General features: G+C 42.1%; 1 long non-coding RNA gene across 1 annotated transcript in view; it reads left to right on the top strand.

Moving 5' to 3' along the window:
• The window catches only part of LOC114224892 (uncharacterized), a 53831-nt gene that overhangs the window by 17331 nt on the left and 22522 nt on the right, over nt 1-13978 (top strand). Inside the window, exon 2 of the long non-coding RNA XR_003612477.2 lies at nt 6205-6267. This is a non-coding gene — a long non-coding RNA (uncharacterized LOC114224892). The remainder of the gene's footprint in view (nt 1-6204; nt 6268-13978) is intronic.

Below are 13978 nucleotides of genomic sequence, written 5' to 3'. Positions count from 1 at the left end.
GGTTGCTGCAGGACAAGCAATGAAGATTCTCTTTCAATAGGAGGAGCCCAGGAATGGAGCTGGAAATAGTTTTACAGGACTATTCAGGAGAGCCTCTATGGAATGCTGTATTTTAAAGACAGATGGGCAGACTGGATTGTCCGTATGCATGCATGTATGTACATGCGTGTGTGAATTCATGCTGAGAACATCACCCGGGCCATGTGTTAGTCTTTTCATGATTGATTAAAGGAAGTGGCATGGCCACAACCTAGCTTCTGTTGCTTCTCTCTCTCTGCAAACAGGCTCAGCAAGCTTTGGAGTTAAGAACAGGTGGATTTAGTGATTAATGACACATTCCCTGAGAAACATAGTCAGGACGGGTGTGTGTGACTCCTGACATGAACAAACTGCGTTAGGGTCATTGCCATTTTCAAAAAGGACTAAGTAATCCCTGGCCTGTGCCATGTGGGGTACTGCCTGGAGTGGTTTCTATGGTACTGCTCCCGAGGTTAGCTGTTCAGCAAATGTTTATCAAGTTAGTATGGCAGGGTGGTATTAAGTGTGGCCTCTGGAGTTGGAATCACCAAGGGCTCACTGGGCGGCCTTGGACTAGTTAGTCACTGTCTCCGTGCTTCCGATTCCTCACAGGGTTGTTGTCAGGATTAAAAAGTGAACATGGGGGCACCTGGGTGGCTCAGTCAGTTGGGTGTCTGCCTTTGGCTCGGGTCATGATCCCAGGGTCCTGGGATCAAGCCCCACATCCGACTCTCTGCTCAGAGGGGAGTCTGCTCTCCCTCTCTCTCTGTCCCCCCCCACCACTCATGCTCTCTCTCTCCCCCCTCTCAAATAACCAAATAAATAAATAAAATCTTAAAAAAAAAAAAAAAGAAAGTGAACATGTCCTCACAGTCTATAAGTACGTAATGGGTATTTGCCAATACTGATTTTCTTTCTTCAATCCTGAGTTAGGGAAGTGGAGAAAAGGCATCATAGTGAGAAGAAATTGAGGAAGGAGAATGTGCAGACATGCCACATAGCATGTGGACAGTGGGGGAGAGGGGAAAATCGAAATAGCTCCCACATTTCTAGGCCAGCACACTGCTTGAAAGTTGTGTCATTTAAGGCTTTCTCACTCAGTCACAGAATATTAAACAAAAAGGGGACTTATTGCCTGATGTCTGAAAAATCTTGGGCGCAACCAGGTTTGGGACCAACTTGTTTCGGGGCTCGAGCCTGTGCAGGGCCTGGGTCTGTCCTCCCCTTGGCTCTCCTCTTCTTCATATGGACTCCACTCCTTCTCAGACTTCACATGCCCTGGGCTGCCAACAGCTCCGGGCTTGATCTCTCAGGTCCTGGGGCAAGAGAAAATGACAATAGTTAACACACATATTTGCACACTATATCATAAGTACTGTTCTAAATTTTTTTAAAGTAGGCTCCACACTCAACACGGAGTTTGAACTCTCAACCTTGAGATCAAGAGTCACATGCTCTACTGACTGAGTCAGCCAGGCACCCCCTGTTCTAATTTTTTTGCATATATTGATTCTTGTGATTGTTACAAGAATGAGGTAGGTAGGAAAACTGAGACAGATTAAGTAACTAGACCAAAGTTTACAAATAAGAGACAGAGCTAAGATTTGAGCCAGCCATCTGGTTTCAAAGTCTGTGCTCCAAACAGCCTCTTCTGAACAAAACAGAGGATCATAGGGTAAGAGAGAGAAAAATCAAACAAGACGAAATCAGAGAGGGAAACAAATCATAAGAGACTCTTAGCTCTAGGAAACAAACTGAGGGTTGCTGGAAGGGTGGGGGTGGGGGGATGGCGTAACTGGGTGCTGGGCATTAAGGAGGGCACGTGGTGTAATGAGCACTGGGTGTTATATAAGACTGATGAATCACTGACCTCTACCTCTGAAACTAATAATAGATTATATGTTAATTAATTGAATTTAAATTGAAAAAAATATTATGGCTAAAAAAAGAATCTCTTCTGAAAAACAGCCATCATCTTTTTGGACCCATTTGTACTATGGTAGTTGTGCTGGGGTCCCTAAGGCTAGAAGAAGGTGATGTCTACTTGGCCAGTGGCAGTCACATGCCCATCCTAAAGTGGGCATAAGGAAACACCATGCAGGGCTCCTGGGCTGGGCAAGGGGAGGGACCACCCGGCAGAAGGGGATCTGGATACCCTATTCAGAACACACAAGCAAAACAAGAGCTTTCCATCACGAGTGAGATGGAAAAGAAAGAGGAAGGGGCTCTAGGGAGAAAAGGAGGAGCTCAGCATTAGAGAGCTAAAGTTTGAAGTGCTAGGAAAGCATTCATGCAGAGATACAGCCCATTGGACATATTGATTCATATTTGAAATAAGTTGATGATAAAAGGGTGAGCAAAGAGACACTGGACAAATGAAGACAAATAAAAGCAGGAGTGGTAACATTAATGTCAGACAAGGTAGAACTTTGGGCTAAAAGCACTGAGAGTGTAAGGAACATCCGTATGTAGTGATAAAGGCACAAATAATAAAGAAGAGATAGTAGTCGAGGGAGGCATCAAAGAATGTAGCAACTAAATACATAAAGGCAGGAAGGAGACTTTAAATGATTATAATGAGAGATTTTGAAATACCTTGCTCACAATTAGCTAGAATTAATAGTCAAAAAGATCATTCAACTCAACAAGTAACACAATGTTATACCATTGTTATACCAGTCAAAACTGGTATAACCCTGGCGTGGCCCAGGGTCCCCGTGGCAATTGCAAGCTGTCGCTGCAAGTCCATATTGCTGTGATGACTTGATCCACACTTGTCTCTCCCCCCTTGGGGGCACTTTGTTGAAAACCACAATTCGACTGAAGACATTTGAAAATCGAATTGGCTTTATTAAGCAATTCATGAATCAGGCAGCATCCCACCTACTAGAGAGGTGGTCTGAGGACTGGTAAAAAAAAAGGAAGGTTTTAATAACTTCTCAGGGCAAGGAAGTTATTAGGAAAAGAAAAGATAGAATTATTTCAGGCATGGTCCCGTTCAGCTATTCTGTCCGTGTTACTCTAAGGGGGGGGGGGGGAGAAACAGAGGTCTTATCATGTGGATTACCTCATCTTCCTCTGTGGGATCTAGAGGGTGCATCTGACAGATTGCCTCACTGGGACTTACCAGAAAATTCCTCACTGAGCAGTTAAAATTACATTTCTGGGGGACTTTGAAACTGCAGTTATGTTGAGTATTTAGCCTCAGTTTGGTGACTTGGCCTGGCATCAGTGACTCTATCTTGGGCCTGTGGTTTTCTTTTTAACAACCCCAACGGAGCCGTCTGTACATCTATTGCTTCCTACTGGGAGTATGGTGCTTGGCACACTGCAGTCCCTCCAGAAATATGGAGTGAATACAGGAGAAACAAGAGAGCAAAGACACCAGGAAGGATAGAGTCAGAGGAGGCAGAAGAAAAGGAGAAAACCGCACCTGGAGACAGCAAGTAGAAACTTTCCATTAAGGAAGCGGGGGCAATGATGCTGAATGCTTTAAGAAGCAAAAGTGAGTGAGGGATTACTCCTCTTGTTTTCCACCACAAAGTTCTTTTATAACATGAATGCTAAAATGTTGACCACTTAACTGATTTTGGCTGATGTGCTTTGAGTATCCACAAAGTCCTTCCAAGCCCGTAATCACATTTGCTTCTTAGAAATGCCCCAGAGGAGGATAGTATTATTAGCATCCTTATCACGCAGATGCCGATGGAGAAATAAAAGCTCAAAAAGGCTAGGTAACTTTTCCAGAGAGTCACAGAGCTGGAAAAGGTAGAGTCAAGGATGAGACTCAGGGGTTCGGATTAAAGGCGGTGCTCTTTTAAATTTCCCTGCAGGTGTTACCACAGCTAGAAGGTTGTCAGTGGCTTGGTCGTCGAGACACGTATTTATTGAGCATTTCCTGCGCCAGGCATCCAGTATAGTTTAGTGAATGTGACCCAAGAGAGCCAGTCCCTTCCCAAGACCAAAAATTACAAATCCCCGCAAATGCTAAACATCACGAACAGGTGCTTTGAGAGAATAAAACACAGGGACCACGCCTAGGCTGGGGTGAGGGTGGGGGTGGGGGAGTGGAAGTGGAAGGCGTCACACACTTTGTTTTCCTCTGAAAGCTAAGTTTCAGGACCCTGTCCTTAATTGCTGTTGGCTGCAGCCAGACACATTCAATCTTGTTTTGTTAGGTGGGAGGGATCAGTTACTGCACAGGTGGGTTCAATAGAATTGTGGGTAGACCGTCTGATCCCCACCCAGACCAGCTGAAACCGGTTTCAGTGTTTTCACAGGCTGGGAAATACATACTCTGTGAAGTATGTCTGTTTAAACACACTCTGTGTGAAACAAATATTAAAATTAGCCCCTGGGTGGAGAAGTGACACCGGACCCATCACCAATTCTGTTAGTGTTACTTTAAGCAAGGGATGGCCATCTCTCGCATCTGTGTGAGGAAAATAGTGCTGTTTGGCTTGACTCAAATCTTGAAAAGCTGACTTCTATCTACATTCCTCCCTTTCCCCAAGTTGACACGTAGAAAAAGCTGACAGGAAAGTACCGACAAGACACAATTGCAGAAGTAACACGAACACCAGAAGAAGGAATCCCTTTCTTTTAAAACAAAAAAAATAAGGGAACAAGTTTGTTTTGTCCCTTGGTTCAGAGTGTTTGCATATTACACGTAGTTAATAGATGAATTGTGTGTCTGACAATGTAGAAATCAGAGTCACCACAATTTGTGACAGACATTTAATAAGGCCAGAGACCTTAGAGTGTCAGTGGAGAATCGCCATTCATTCATTTGCTGACGTACGGAGGAAACAGTCATGGCGTGCCTACTCTGTGCCACACACTATTGTAGGTGCTAGGGAAGCAGGAGGGAACGAGACTAGCAAAAATTCCTGTCCTTGTGAAGCTGATGGCCCAGAAAAATAATCTAGGGAGGGGCAATGGGAAGTATAGGAGGGGGGCTCTTAGCAGTTTTTGTTAGAATAGTCAGGGCAGTGGCATTTGAGCACACATTGGAAGGAGTCTTGTAGTGAGCCCTTTAGAAACCCAGGAAGAACCTTCTGGGCAGAGAGACTGCACGTCAAAGCATGAGGCGGGAATATGCTTGACACTTTCAAGGAAGAGCAAAGAGGTCAGGGTGGTTTGTGTAGTGACAGAAGCAGGAGATAACTGGGTTCATCTCCCATAAGAATTTCATGGGCCATTGTAAAGACTATTACTCTGAGTCAGCGGGGAAGGTATAGGAGAATTGTGATTAGAGGATATTAATGTTGATAACAGTTAACCTTCATATAGCATTTCCTAGATGCTGGACACTGTTCTAAGTACTTCACGTATATTAACTCATGTATTTCCTATATCAACGCTATAGGTATCATTCTCATTTATACAGATGAGGAAACTATGACTCTAAAAAATTAAGGAACTTGTCCAAGGTCACACAGCCAGTAAGTAATAGAACCATAATTCAAAGCCAGGCAGTTTGGCTATGGCCCATTTCCACTTTTCTAGACCATACAGTGAGACTGCATTTTCCAGCCTCCCCTGCAGCTAGCTTGTGGCCATGTGACTGAGTTGTGGCCAATGGAACGTGAACAGAAGTGAAGAGCGCTACTTCCAGCTTCCACATGCAGTCCTTCATCCTCCTACCTCCTCTTCCAGCTGAATATAGGGAACTTCAAGGTCCTAGTGGAAGGTAGAGTCACAAGATGAAAAGGGGCCTAAGTTTTTAAATGACCAAGTGGAAGTCTTCCGGCAGATCAGTAATTGTCCTTTGAAATTCACAGTAAACTTCTATTGTGCGAGCCACTGAGAATCAGGCATTGTTTTAAAAGTCCTGAATTTAGGGTTGCAGGTGGCATGGCCCTCACATGGAAAAGAACACAGTCTATTAAGGGAGACAGGCTTGTGAATGATGGCAATGCAGTCCTCTAACACAGGCGTTAAGAGAGAAATCTGCTGCTCAGAGGAAGGAGTTCTAAACACTACCTAGGGAAGTGGAGGGTACTTCTACCTGGCAACATCTGAGCTGGGCGATGAAGGGTGCCTAGGAGTTTGGGGTGAGGAAGTGTGGGGAACAGTGGTGGGGCCAGTTGGGTGACAGCTTGTGCAAAGGGATGAGGAGTCCGGGAAGGATGAGATGTTCAGTCACCCAGTTTGTCTCATTTCGTGCTAACTCCTGCTTTCCAGCCTCCTACCTCTGATTCTTCATGTCTTCAACCCTCGGACCTGAGGAGGCAGCATACCCCACAGGTTAGTTATGGTGAAAATTTATTCTCATACTTGTCAAAATGGTGAGGAGGACTTTATTCAGGACTATTGTCACAGGTGTCAGGAAAAGAGAAAACAGGGGAAAGAAATGGAGCTTAACTCCAAATACAGCAAGGCAGCTGGGGATTGATAGCCAATGAGCAGACTGAAGATTCAGTACATGGGAAAGTGCTAAGAGAAGACATTAAGGATGGGGGGGTTCCTGCCCAAGACTGGCCAGACTGATGCGATATCAAGGGTGGGGGATGAGGAATTTGATCAGATATCAAGGGGGAGGATTCTCTCAACTGACTTAGCAAGGTTCTTGTTACAAGGAGACACAGCAAGGATAGGGTGGGGGCAAGGTTGAGGCCTAGTGGAGAAGGGGGTTCAGAGGAGTTTCAAGTTTGGTTAAGGAGAGCATCTGTATCAGGTACTTGGGCTCTTGAACAGGAATGACTGGATCTGGATTCTCATTCTGTATCATCTTGAGCTAGTTGCTCTGATCTCTTTGTGCCAGTTAAATAGGGATGATAATACCTATTTCATAGGGATACTGTGAGAAATAAGTGAGTTAAAAATACAGAGCACTTAGAACAGGGCCTGGCACATGGTAAGTGCTTGATAAATGTTAGCTGCTGTTGCTGGTGCTGCTGCTTCTTATAATTATTATTCATCTCTTTGGCCATAGAACAAGCATTCAGAAAGCAGGGAAAGTGAAGTTTGGTCAAAAGACCTTATTTAAATGCAACATATGTTAAGAAAAAAGAAAAAGAAGAAGATAACAGGAGAGGAAGAAAAGGGGAGTATGTCAGAGGGGGAGACGAACCATGAGAGATGATGGACTCTGAAAAACAAACTGAGGGTTCTAGAGGGGAGGGATTGGGGGGATGGGTTAGCCTGGTGATGGGTATTGAGGAGGGCACGTTCTGCATGGAGCACTGGGTGTTATGAACAAACAATGAATCATGGAACACTGCATCAAAAACTAATGATGTAATATATGGTGATTAACATAACAATAAAAAAGACCTTATTTAAGTCTCAACAGGGCCATTAACTTAGGTCATCCATGGGCACTTGCTTGACCTATATTGAGTCTTCGGTTTTATCACTTTTAGGTGAGGTCATTGACTATTAAAACTCATGCCCTCTCCCTGCAAGGTTTCTGTGGGAGTCACTTCTGTAAAGTTGTAAAGCTCTATTCAAATGCAAGGGATTATAAAATGTACCACACCTACCCTTGATTCACTTCCCAGCCCAAACTTTATTCAACAGGCTTCACAGCCACATCTCAACAGCAACCCCTTCCCTCAACCTCCAGACTTTGCTGGAATCTACCTTGATACTTATTCTCTTAGGCCTCACTCTATGGCCCAACCTACATGGAGCTGCTGACCACATGCCTATCACTCACAATCCAATCTAGACATCAGGCTGCCCTGATCCCCATCTCTTATGTTAGAATTCTGAGCAACTCAGACTGAAGGTGTAGGCAGAAAGAATTAGGGGTCCCCAGAAAAAGAAAGACAAGACATAGCTTTCTAGATATAAGAAAATTCATTTAGCTCCCTGGCCATCTTGTGAAAGAATGTTAAGAACAAATAGGAAATAACCTAATCATATCAGAGACAAAAAAATCAGTGGTAAAATTCTCAGTATTGGTTCAAAGTAAAGATTGACCTGACACACATACTTAAGTCAGCTTTGTAGGACCTAAACCCATTTGAGCATGCAGATACTAGACCAACTGAAACCAGAGAATTGATAATGCTGACCCTTACAAGCCTTGTGACTTCAACCTGGACTCTGTCAGCTTAAGATGACTTCTGCCCCAGTTCCATGCTATAGTCCCCATTGCTCAAGCCCCTTCACGAATATGTATCCACTCTTAGCTTAAAACTTCCCTCATTTTGTTGTTCAGGGAGACTTTGCTTTGGAAAATATCAAAACTCTTTATTTTCCTGTTCTTTGACTTGGTTGTGTCTTCCAGCTCAGCATCCACCAAGAGTTGGAGCCAGTTTTGGGTAATAAAGGTGCCCCCTAGTAGCATTGCCAGATAAGATACCGGAAGCCTAGTTAAATTTGAATTTCAGATAAATAATGAATACATTTTTAGCATAAGTATGCCCCAAATATGGCATGAGACATACTTATACTAAAAAAATTTTTATTGTTTATCTGAAATTCAAATTTAACTTGATAGCCTCTATTTTTATTTGCTAAATCTGGCAAATCTACATCCAAAGGGTGGGCCAGATAAAAATACACAGGAGGAAATGGAATTGGGACGATGAATAGAATGAAGGAGTGAGAGAGTTATGTGAAAGTTCCCAGACCCACTACTCTCCTCATCTTACAAAACCCAAAGCCTATGGCCCACTGCACATTTCTCTGAGCTACTCCAAAGAAAAGGATAGGGAAGACATAATCTTTCCACTACATGTACAGAGTGGTCTTTTGAGAATAAAAATCTGATTTCTTCTCTGCTTTAATCACCTTTGATTTTTTAGGGGTCTGCAATCTATGGCCTCCAGGCAAAATCCATCTGCCTTCTTGTTTTTGTAAATTAAGTTTTATCAGAACACAGCCATGCTCATTCATTTATGTTTGTCTGCATCTGCTTTGTGCTACAGCGGCAGGGTCGAGTGGCTGCAACAGAGATTGTCTAGCCTGCAGAACCTAAAATATTTACTATCTGGCATTTATTCTTCAAAACTCCCAAATGTCCTTTTTCCTCCTCTTTTTTTTTCCCTAGTGAAATCCTGCCCTAAATGTGAGATTTCTCTCTACTTATATCCTAGGATCCCTGCTTCTCTGTGCTCCCATAGTATTTACACCACTTTAGCATTAAAAAAAAAACCTTTGTAATTAGAGGTTTGGTATCTGTCTCTCTACCAGCAGTGGCTTCCTTGGATGCCAGGAGCCATATCTTGTTTTCCTTTGTAGTTCCCTGAGCTCCTAGCACAGGGCAAGTACATAGTAGGTATTTGTTGAATGAAAGGGAAAGGTAGCTGCATTGGGAAGAGTCTGGGTGTTAGATCCAGAAGCACTTATTTTGAGGTCCAATCTCTTCCTCTTACTGTCTACTTATTTAACAGTGACTGAGCAAGTTACTTAACTGAGCTTCAGTTCTCTCAACTATAAAATGAGGATAGTAATGCTGAGTGAGGTTTTAATGAGACAATTCATATTAAGTAAATGGTATGTTATTTCCTCTCTTTCCTCCCCCTTTGAATGAAGGAAAGGAGTAGAGAGAAGAAAGGGGAGTAGTGGTTTCCAAAGAAGGGGTAGGTAGAGGAAGTAATAAGGAGACCAAATGGACTATCTCTCTATCTGTGGCTAGTTCTCTCTGAGTTTGGGGACAAGATTAGGTACAGAAACATCTGTGCTATGCTCAGGGGATAGTCACTGCACTACAAACCAAAGCTCTGTCTGGACAGAACCACAAATAGACACAAAGCCTCACATGGAGATAGCGAGCAAGAGACTCAATTAGCATCATGGTTTCCACAGCTGGTTCTGATGACCCTTTTCCAAACTGGGCATTTCACAGCCTGTGCCTTCTGAGTCCATGCTGTGCAAGAGAAGAGCTCTGCCCTGTTTGCACCTGGTCTTCAAATCATCTGGATATAAACGTCCCCCCAACCCCAAATTAGGAAGTTAGCTCTTGAACCAATGGGTCAAAGAATAAATCACAGGGATATTAGAAAATATTTTGAGAGAAATGAAAACAAAAACACAACATACTGAAACTTGTGGGATGTAGCAAAACACAAGAGGCAAGTTTTACAGTGAAAAATACCTATATTGAAAAAAAAGATCTCAAATCGACAACCTCATTTTATACTTCAAGGAACTAGAAAAAGAACAAACTACACCAAAGTTACCAGAAGGAAGGAATAATAAAGATTAGAGCAGAAATAAACAAAATAGAGAATAGAAAAACAATAGAAAAAAAATCAGCAAAATTAAAAGTTGTTTTTTTAGAGATCAATAAAATTGACAAACCCTTAACTAGACTAAGAAAAAAAAAAGAAAGAAGACTCAAATAACAAAACTCAGAACAAAAGAGGAAACATAACTGATACTACAGAAATAAAAAAGGATCATAAGAGACTAAGACTATTATCAACAATTATATGCTAACAAATAAATTGATAACCCAAAAGAAATGGATAAATTTCTAACAACATACAACCTACCAAGACTGAGTCATGAAGAATTAAAAAGTATAAACAGACCTATAATTAATATTTATGGAAGGAATTAACACCAGCCTTTTTTGAAATCTTCCCAAAAATTAAAGAAAAAGGAAAATGTCTAAAATCATTTTATGAATCCAGTATTACTCTGAGATTAAAATCAGACAATACTAAAAGAAAAGTACAGACCAATATCCCTGATGAATATTGATGTAAAAATCTTCAACAAAATACTAGCAAACTGAATTCAATAGCACATTAAAAAGATTAAACACTATGACCAAGAGGAGTGGGATTTATCTCTGGAATGCAAGGATGGTTTAACTTACAAAAATCAGTCAAGGTAATATACCATATTAGCAGAATGAGGGGAAAAACCCACATGTTTGCCTCAGTTGATGTAGAAAAATATTTGACAAAATTCAATACTCTTTCATTTACTCAACAAATTAAGATTAGAAGGAAATTACCTGAACATAATAAAGGCTGTACGTGAAAAGCCCACAGCTAACATCATAGTCAATGGTGAAAAACTGAAAGCTTTCTTTTTAAGACCAAGAACAAGGCAAAGATGCCCATTCTCACCACTTCTATTCAACATAGTACTAGATGTCAGAGTAATTACGTAAAAAAAAGAAATAAAAGACATTCAAATTGGAGAGGAAGAAGTAAAATTATCACTATTCAAGATGACATGATCTTATATGTAGAAAACCATAAAGACACCAGCAAAAAACTGTTAGATCTGAGAAACGAATTCAGCAAAGTTGCAGGATACAAAGTTAACATGCAGAAATGAGTTGCATTTCTATACGCTAACAATGAATATCCTGAAATGGACATTAAGAAAATGATACCATTTACAGTAGCATCAAAAGTAATAAAATACTTAGAAATAAACTTAACCAAAGAGTCAAAGGACTTGTACACTGACAACTACAAAACACTGCTGAAAGAAATTGAAAAAGACACAAATAAATGGAAAGACATCCACATTCATGGATCAGAAGACTTAATATTGTTAAAATGCTAATACTACCCAAAGCGATCCACGGATCCAAAGCAATACCTTTAAAAATACCAATGGCACTTTTTTTTTTGGCAGAAATAGGAAAATCTATCCTAAAATTCATACGGAATCTCAAAGCACCCTGAATAGCTAATAGCTAATAGTTCCCATCTGGGAACTCTGTGTGGAGGGCGAGCTCTGGGTGACTGAGACACTTCCTGCCGCTCTTCGGGACCACTCGGTTGTTACCGTCCAGATAACTTGCTGTTGAACACCACCTATGCATGAGGTCCTGTGCTAGAATATGGGTGGGGAGCAGAGACTCCAGTTGTAATCTCAGGGGAGCCGGTTAAACAAAGTATAGAACCCAGAAGCCCAAAGGACACTTTGTGACTTCTCACACTTCAACAGTCCCTTTCCTCTTCTGGGCAGTGCGGCCATGACACCCAGTTCACAGGGCAGTTTTGCAGACAAAATGAGATCAAAGATGTGAAAGTGGTTTTTTATTTATTTATTTTATTTTTGTAATCACTTATTTTACTTACAGGGTGAGTGCTGGAATCTGGGCTCCATAAAACACCAGGGCAGAAGTTCTCAATCCTGAGTACATATTTAACACTAGTGGGGAAATTTTTTTTTTTTTTTTAAATATCCCTGTTGATCTCCTCCCCTCTGAGATTCTCATTCAGTTGGTCTGGGGAGGGGCCTGAGCGTGGATATTTTTTTAAAAAAGCTCTCAGTTTTTTCAACTGGCAGTAAAGATTGAGAACCGTCACGTTATGGAACAGAGGAGAGAAGGCTGTATTCAAACTGGTAGGATGAGACACGCTCATGGAGAAAGCTGTGTTTGCTCTAGACCTTCAAGGGACATGTAAAATTTGGGGAATCGTGTTTTGGACCAGGCAGCATGTGCACATAATATAAAATTCAAAAGTCCAAAAGTATCTGTCATGAAAGGGTATATCTTCCTCTCTCTCTCTCTCCCCGCCCCTTCCTCTGCTCTCTCTGGAGAGCAGACAAAAATGTGTCTTCCCAGTTCTTGTTTATACTACCAGAATATTCTTTCAGTTGCTCTTAAGAAACTTGTCAGTTTGGTAAGGGGAAAGGAGAAAAAAGGAATGGGTGTCATTTTTCTCTTGCACCCCCTTCCACTCGGCACAGAACGGCAACTATATGGGACTAGCTTGATTGAGGAAGTTCATCTAATAAAAGACCAAAAAGTTGATTTTCAGAATGGGGCTTTTTTTATGGAGTGAGTGGGGGTTGCTATTTCTTTCTTCCTGTTGTGGTATATTGTAGTAGCTTGTACACTGAGTAGCTTGATGTTTAAAATGGCACTTTTTATTTTGAGAAAACCGTAGATTCACATGCAATTGTAAGAAACAACACAGAGAGAGCCCAGGTACCCTTTGCTTGTGAGGCTTAATTCTAATTCTGGTGCTAATCAGGATCTTTCAAATCCAGTTCTCTGGTACACCAGGTTTTGAACAGCTGTGCCCAGGAACTGGGAGTGAGCTTGCCGGGGAGGGGTGGGGAGTGGAGCGGAACACGGTGTTTCAGTTTCCCCGCGTGGTTGCTGGGAAATCAAAACTAACATGTGAACGTGCTTACTTCTTCATGGTGACAGGTGCTGCCCCTCTTTGTTATCATGTTCCATCTGTGTGTGCGCTGTGAGTCATAGCCACTCCAGATGAGGGAGGACAACTAGAACAGAGGCTTTCTCTAGGGGAGTCCAACCAGCAATTTCTACCTGTGTCCAGGCTCCAGGTCAGGAAGTGAGCCCTGCTCTTGCGAATCCCATCTTTCTGATTTCCAGACGCATGGGAACAAACAGATGTAGGCAGCAAGCCATTCCCGACTCTCCGTTTTCCACGTTGTTTCTGATCTGTTACTGAATTCCTATATAATGCATCCTCTCTGTTAAAAGAATCATAAAAGAATCACAAAACGATAATAGGGTAGCCCCGGGCCCTTCCCTGCCTCCTCCTTTTTGAACTGGACTGGCTGGTAGGGACACTTAGTTGGAAAGCTTAAAAGGGGATTGATCTTCCCTATTTACCTGTGTCCTGCATGGCTGGTGTTTTACTGATTGAAAATGCTAATTGCTGGGGTTGAGATTCTGTCAGCTGTATGCGATTTCTTGAGTTATATGTCCCCACCCTATGGATGATCTTGGCCCAGCGTCTGGCTCTTATGCTGACCGTTAGTCCTTCCAGCTGCAATAATACTTAGGATTTTATGTGGTGCTTTCTGGTGAGGGAGCAGGTACAGACACATTGGGCTTCATCACATATATTCCTCAAGATTTTTAAGGTATACAACAGGGGGAAAGAGTGGAACCCGACCATTAATAAACGTGATCCCTGGGCTTTTGTAATTACGTGAAATAGAAAAGCATGCATATGTGTGAAATTCAGGCACGTTCTTTTCTCTGTGGATAAAAGCTACCATTTACTGGGTGCTTAATACAATCTGGCAGAATCTTAATGTTTTATACGCA

This window comes from Eumetopias jubatus, unplaced genomic scaffold (assembly GCF_037043125.1).
Source record: "Eumetopias jubatus isolate StellerSeaLion01/CBP00866 unplaced genomic scaffold, mEumJub1_p1.0 scaffold_2, whole genome shotgun sequence".
NCBI lineage: Eukaryota > Metazoa > Chordata > Mammalia > Carnivora > Otariidae > Eumetopias > Eumetopias jubatus.
This window is presented reverse-complemented; position numbering and strand designations above follow the sequence as displayed.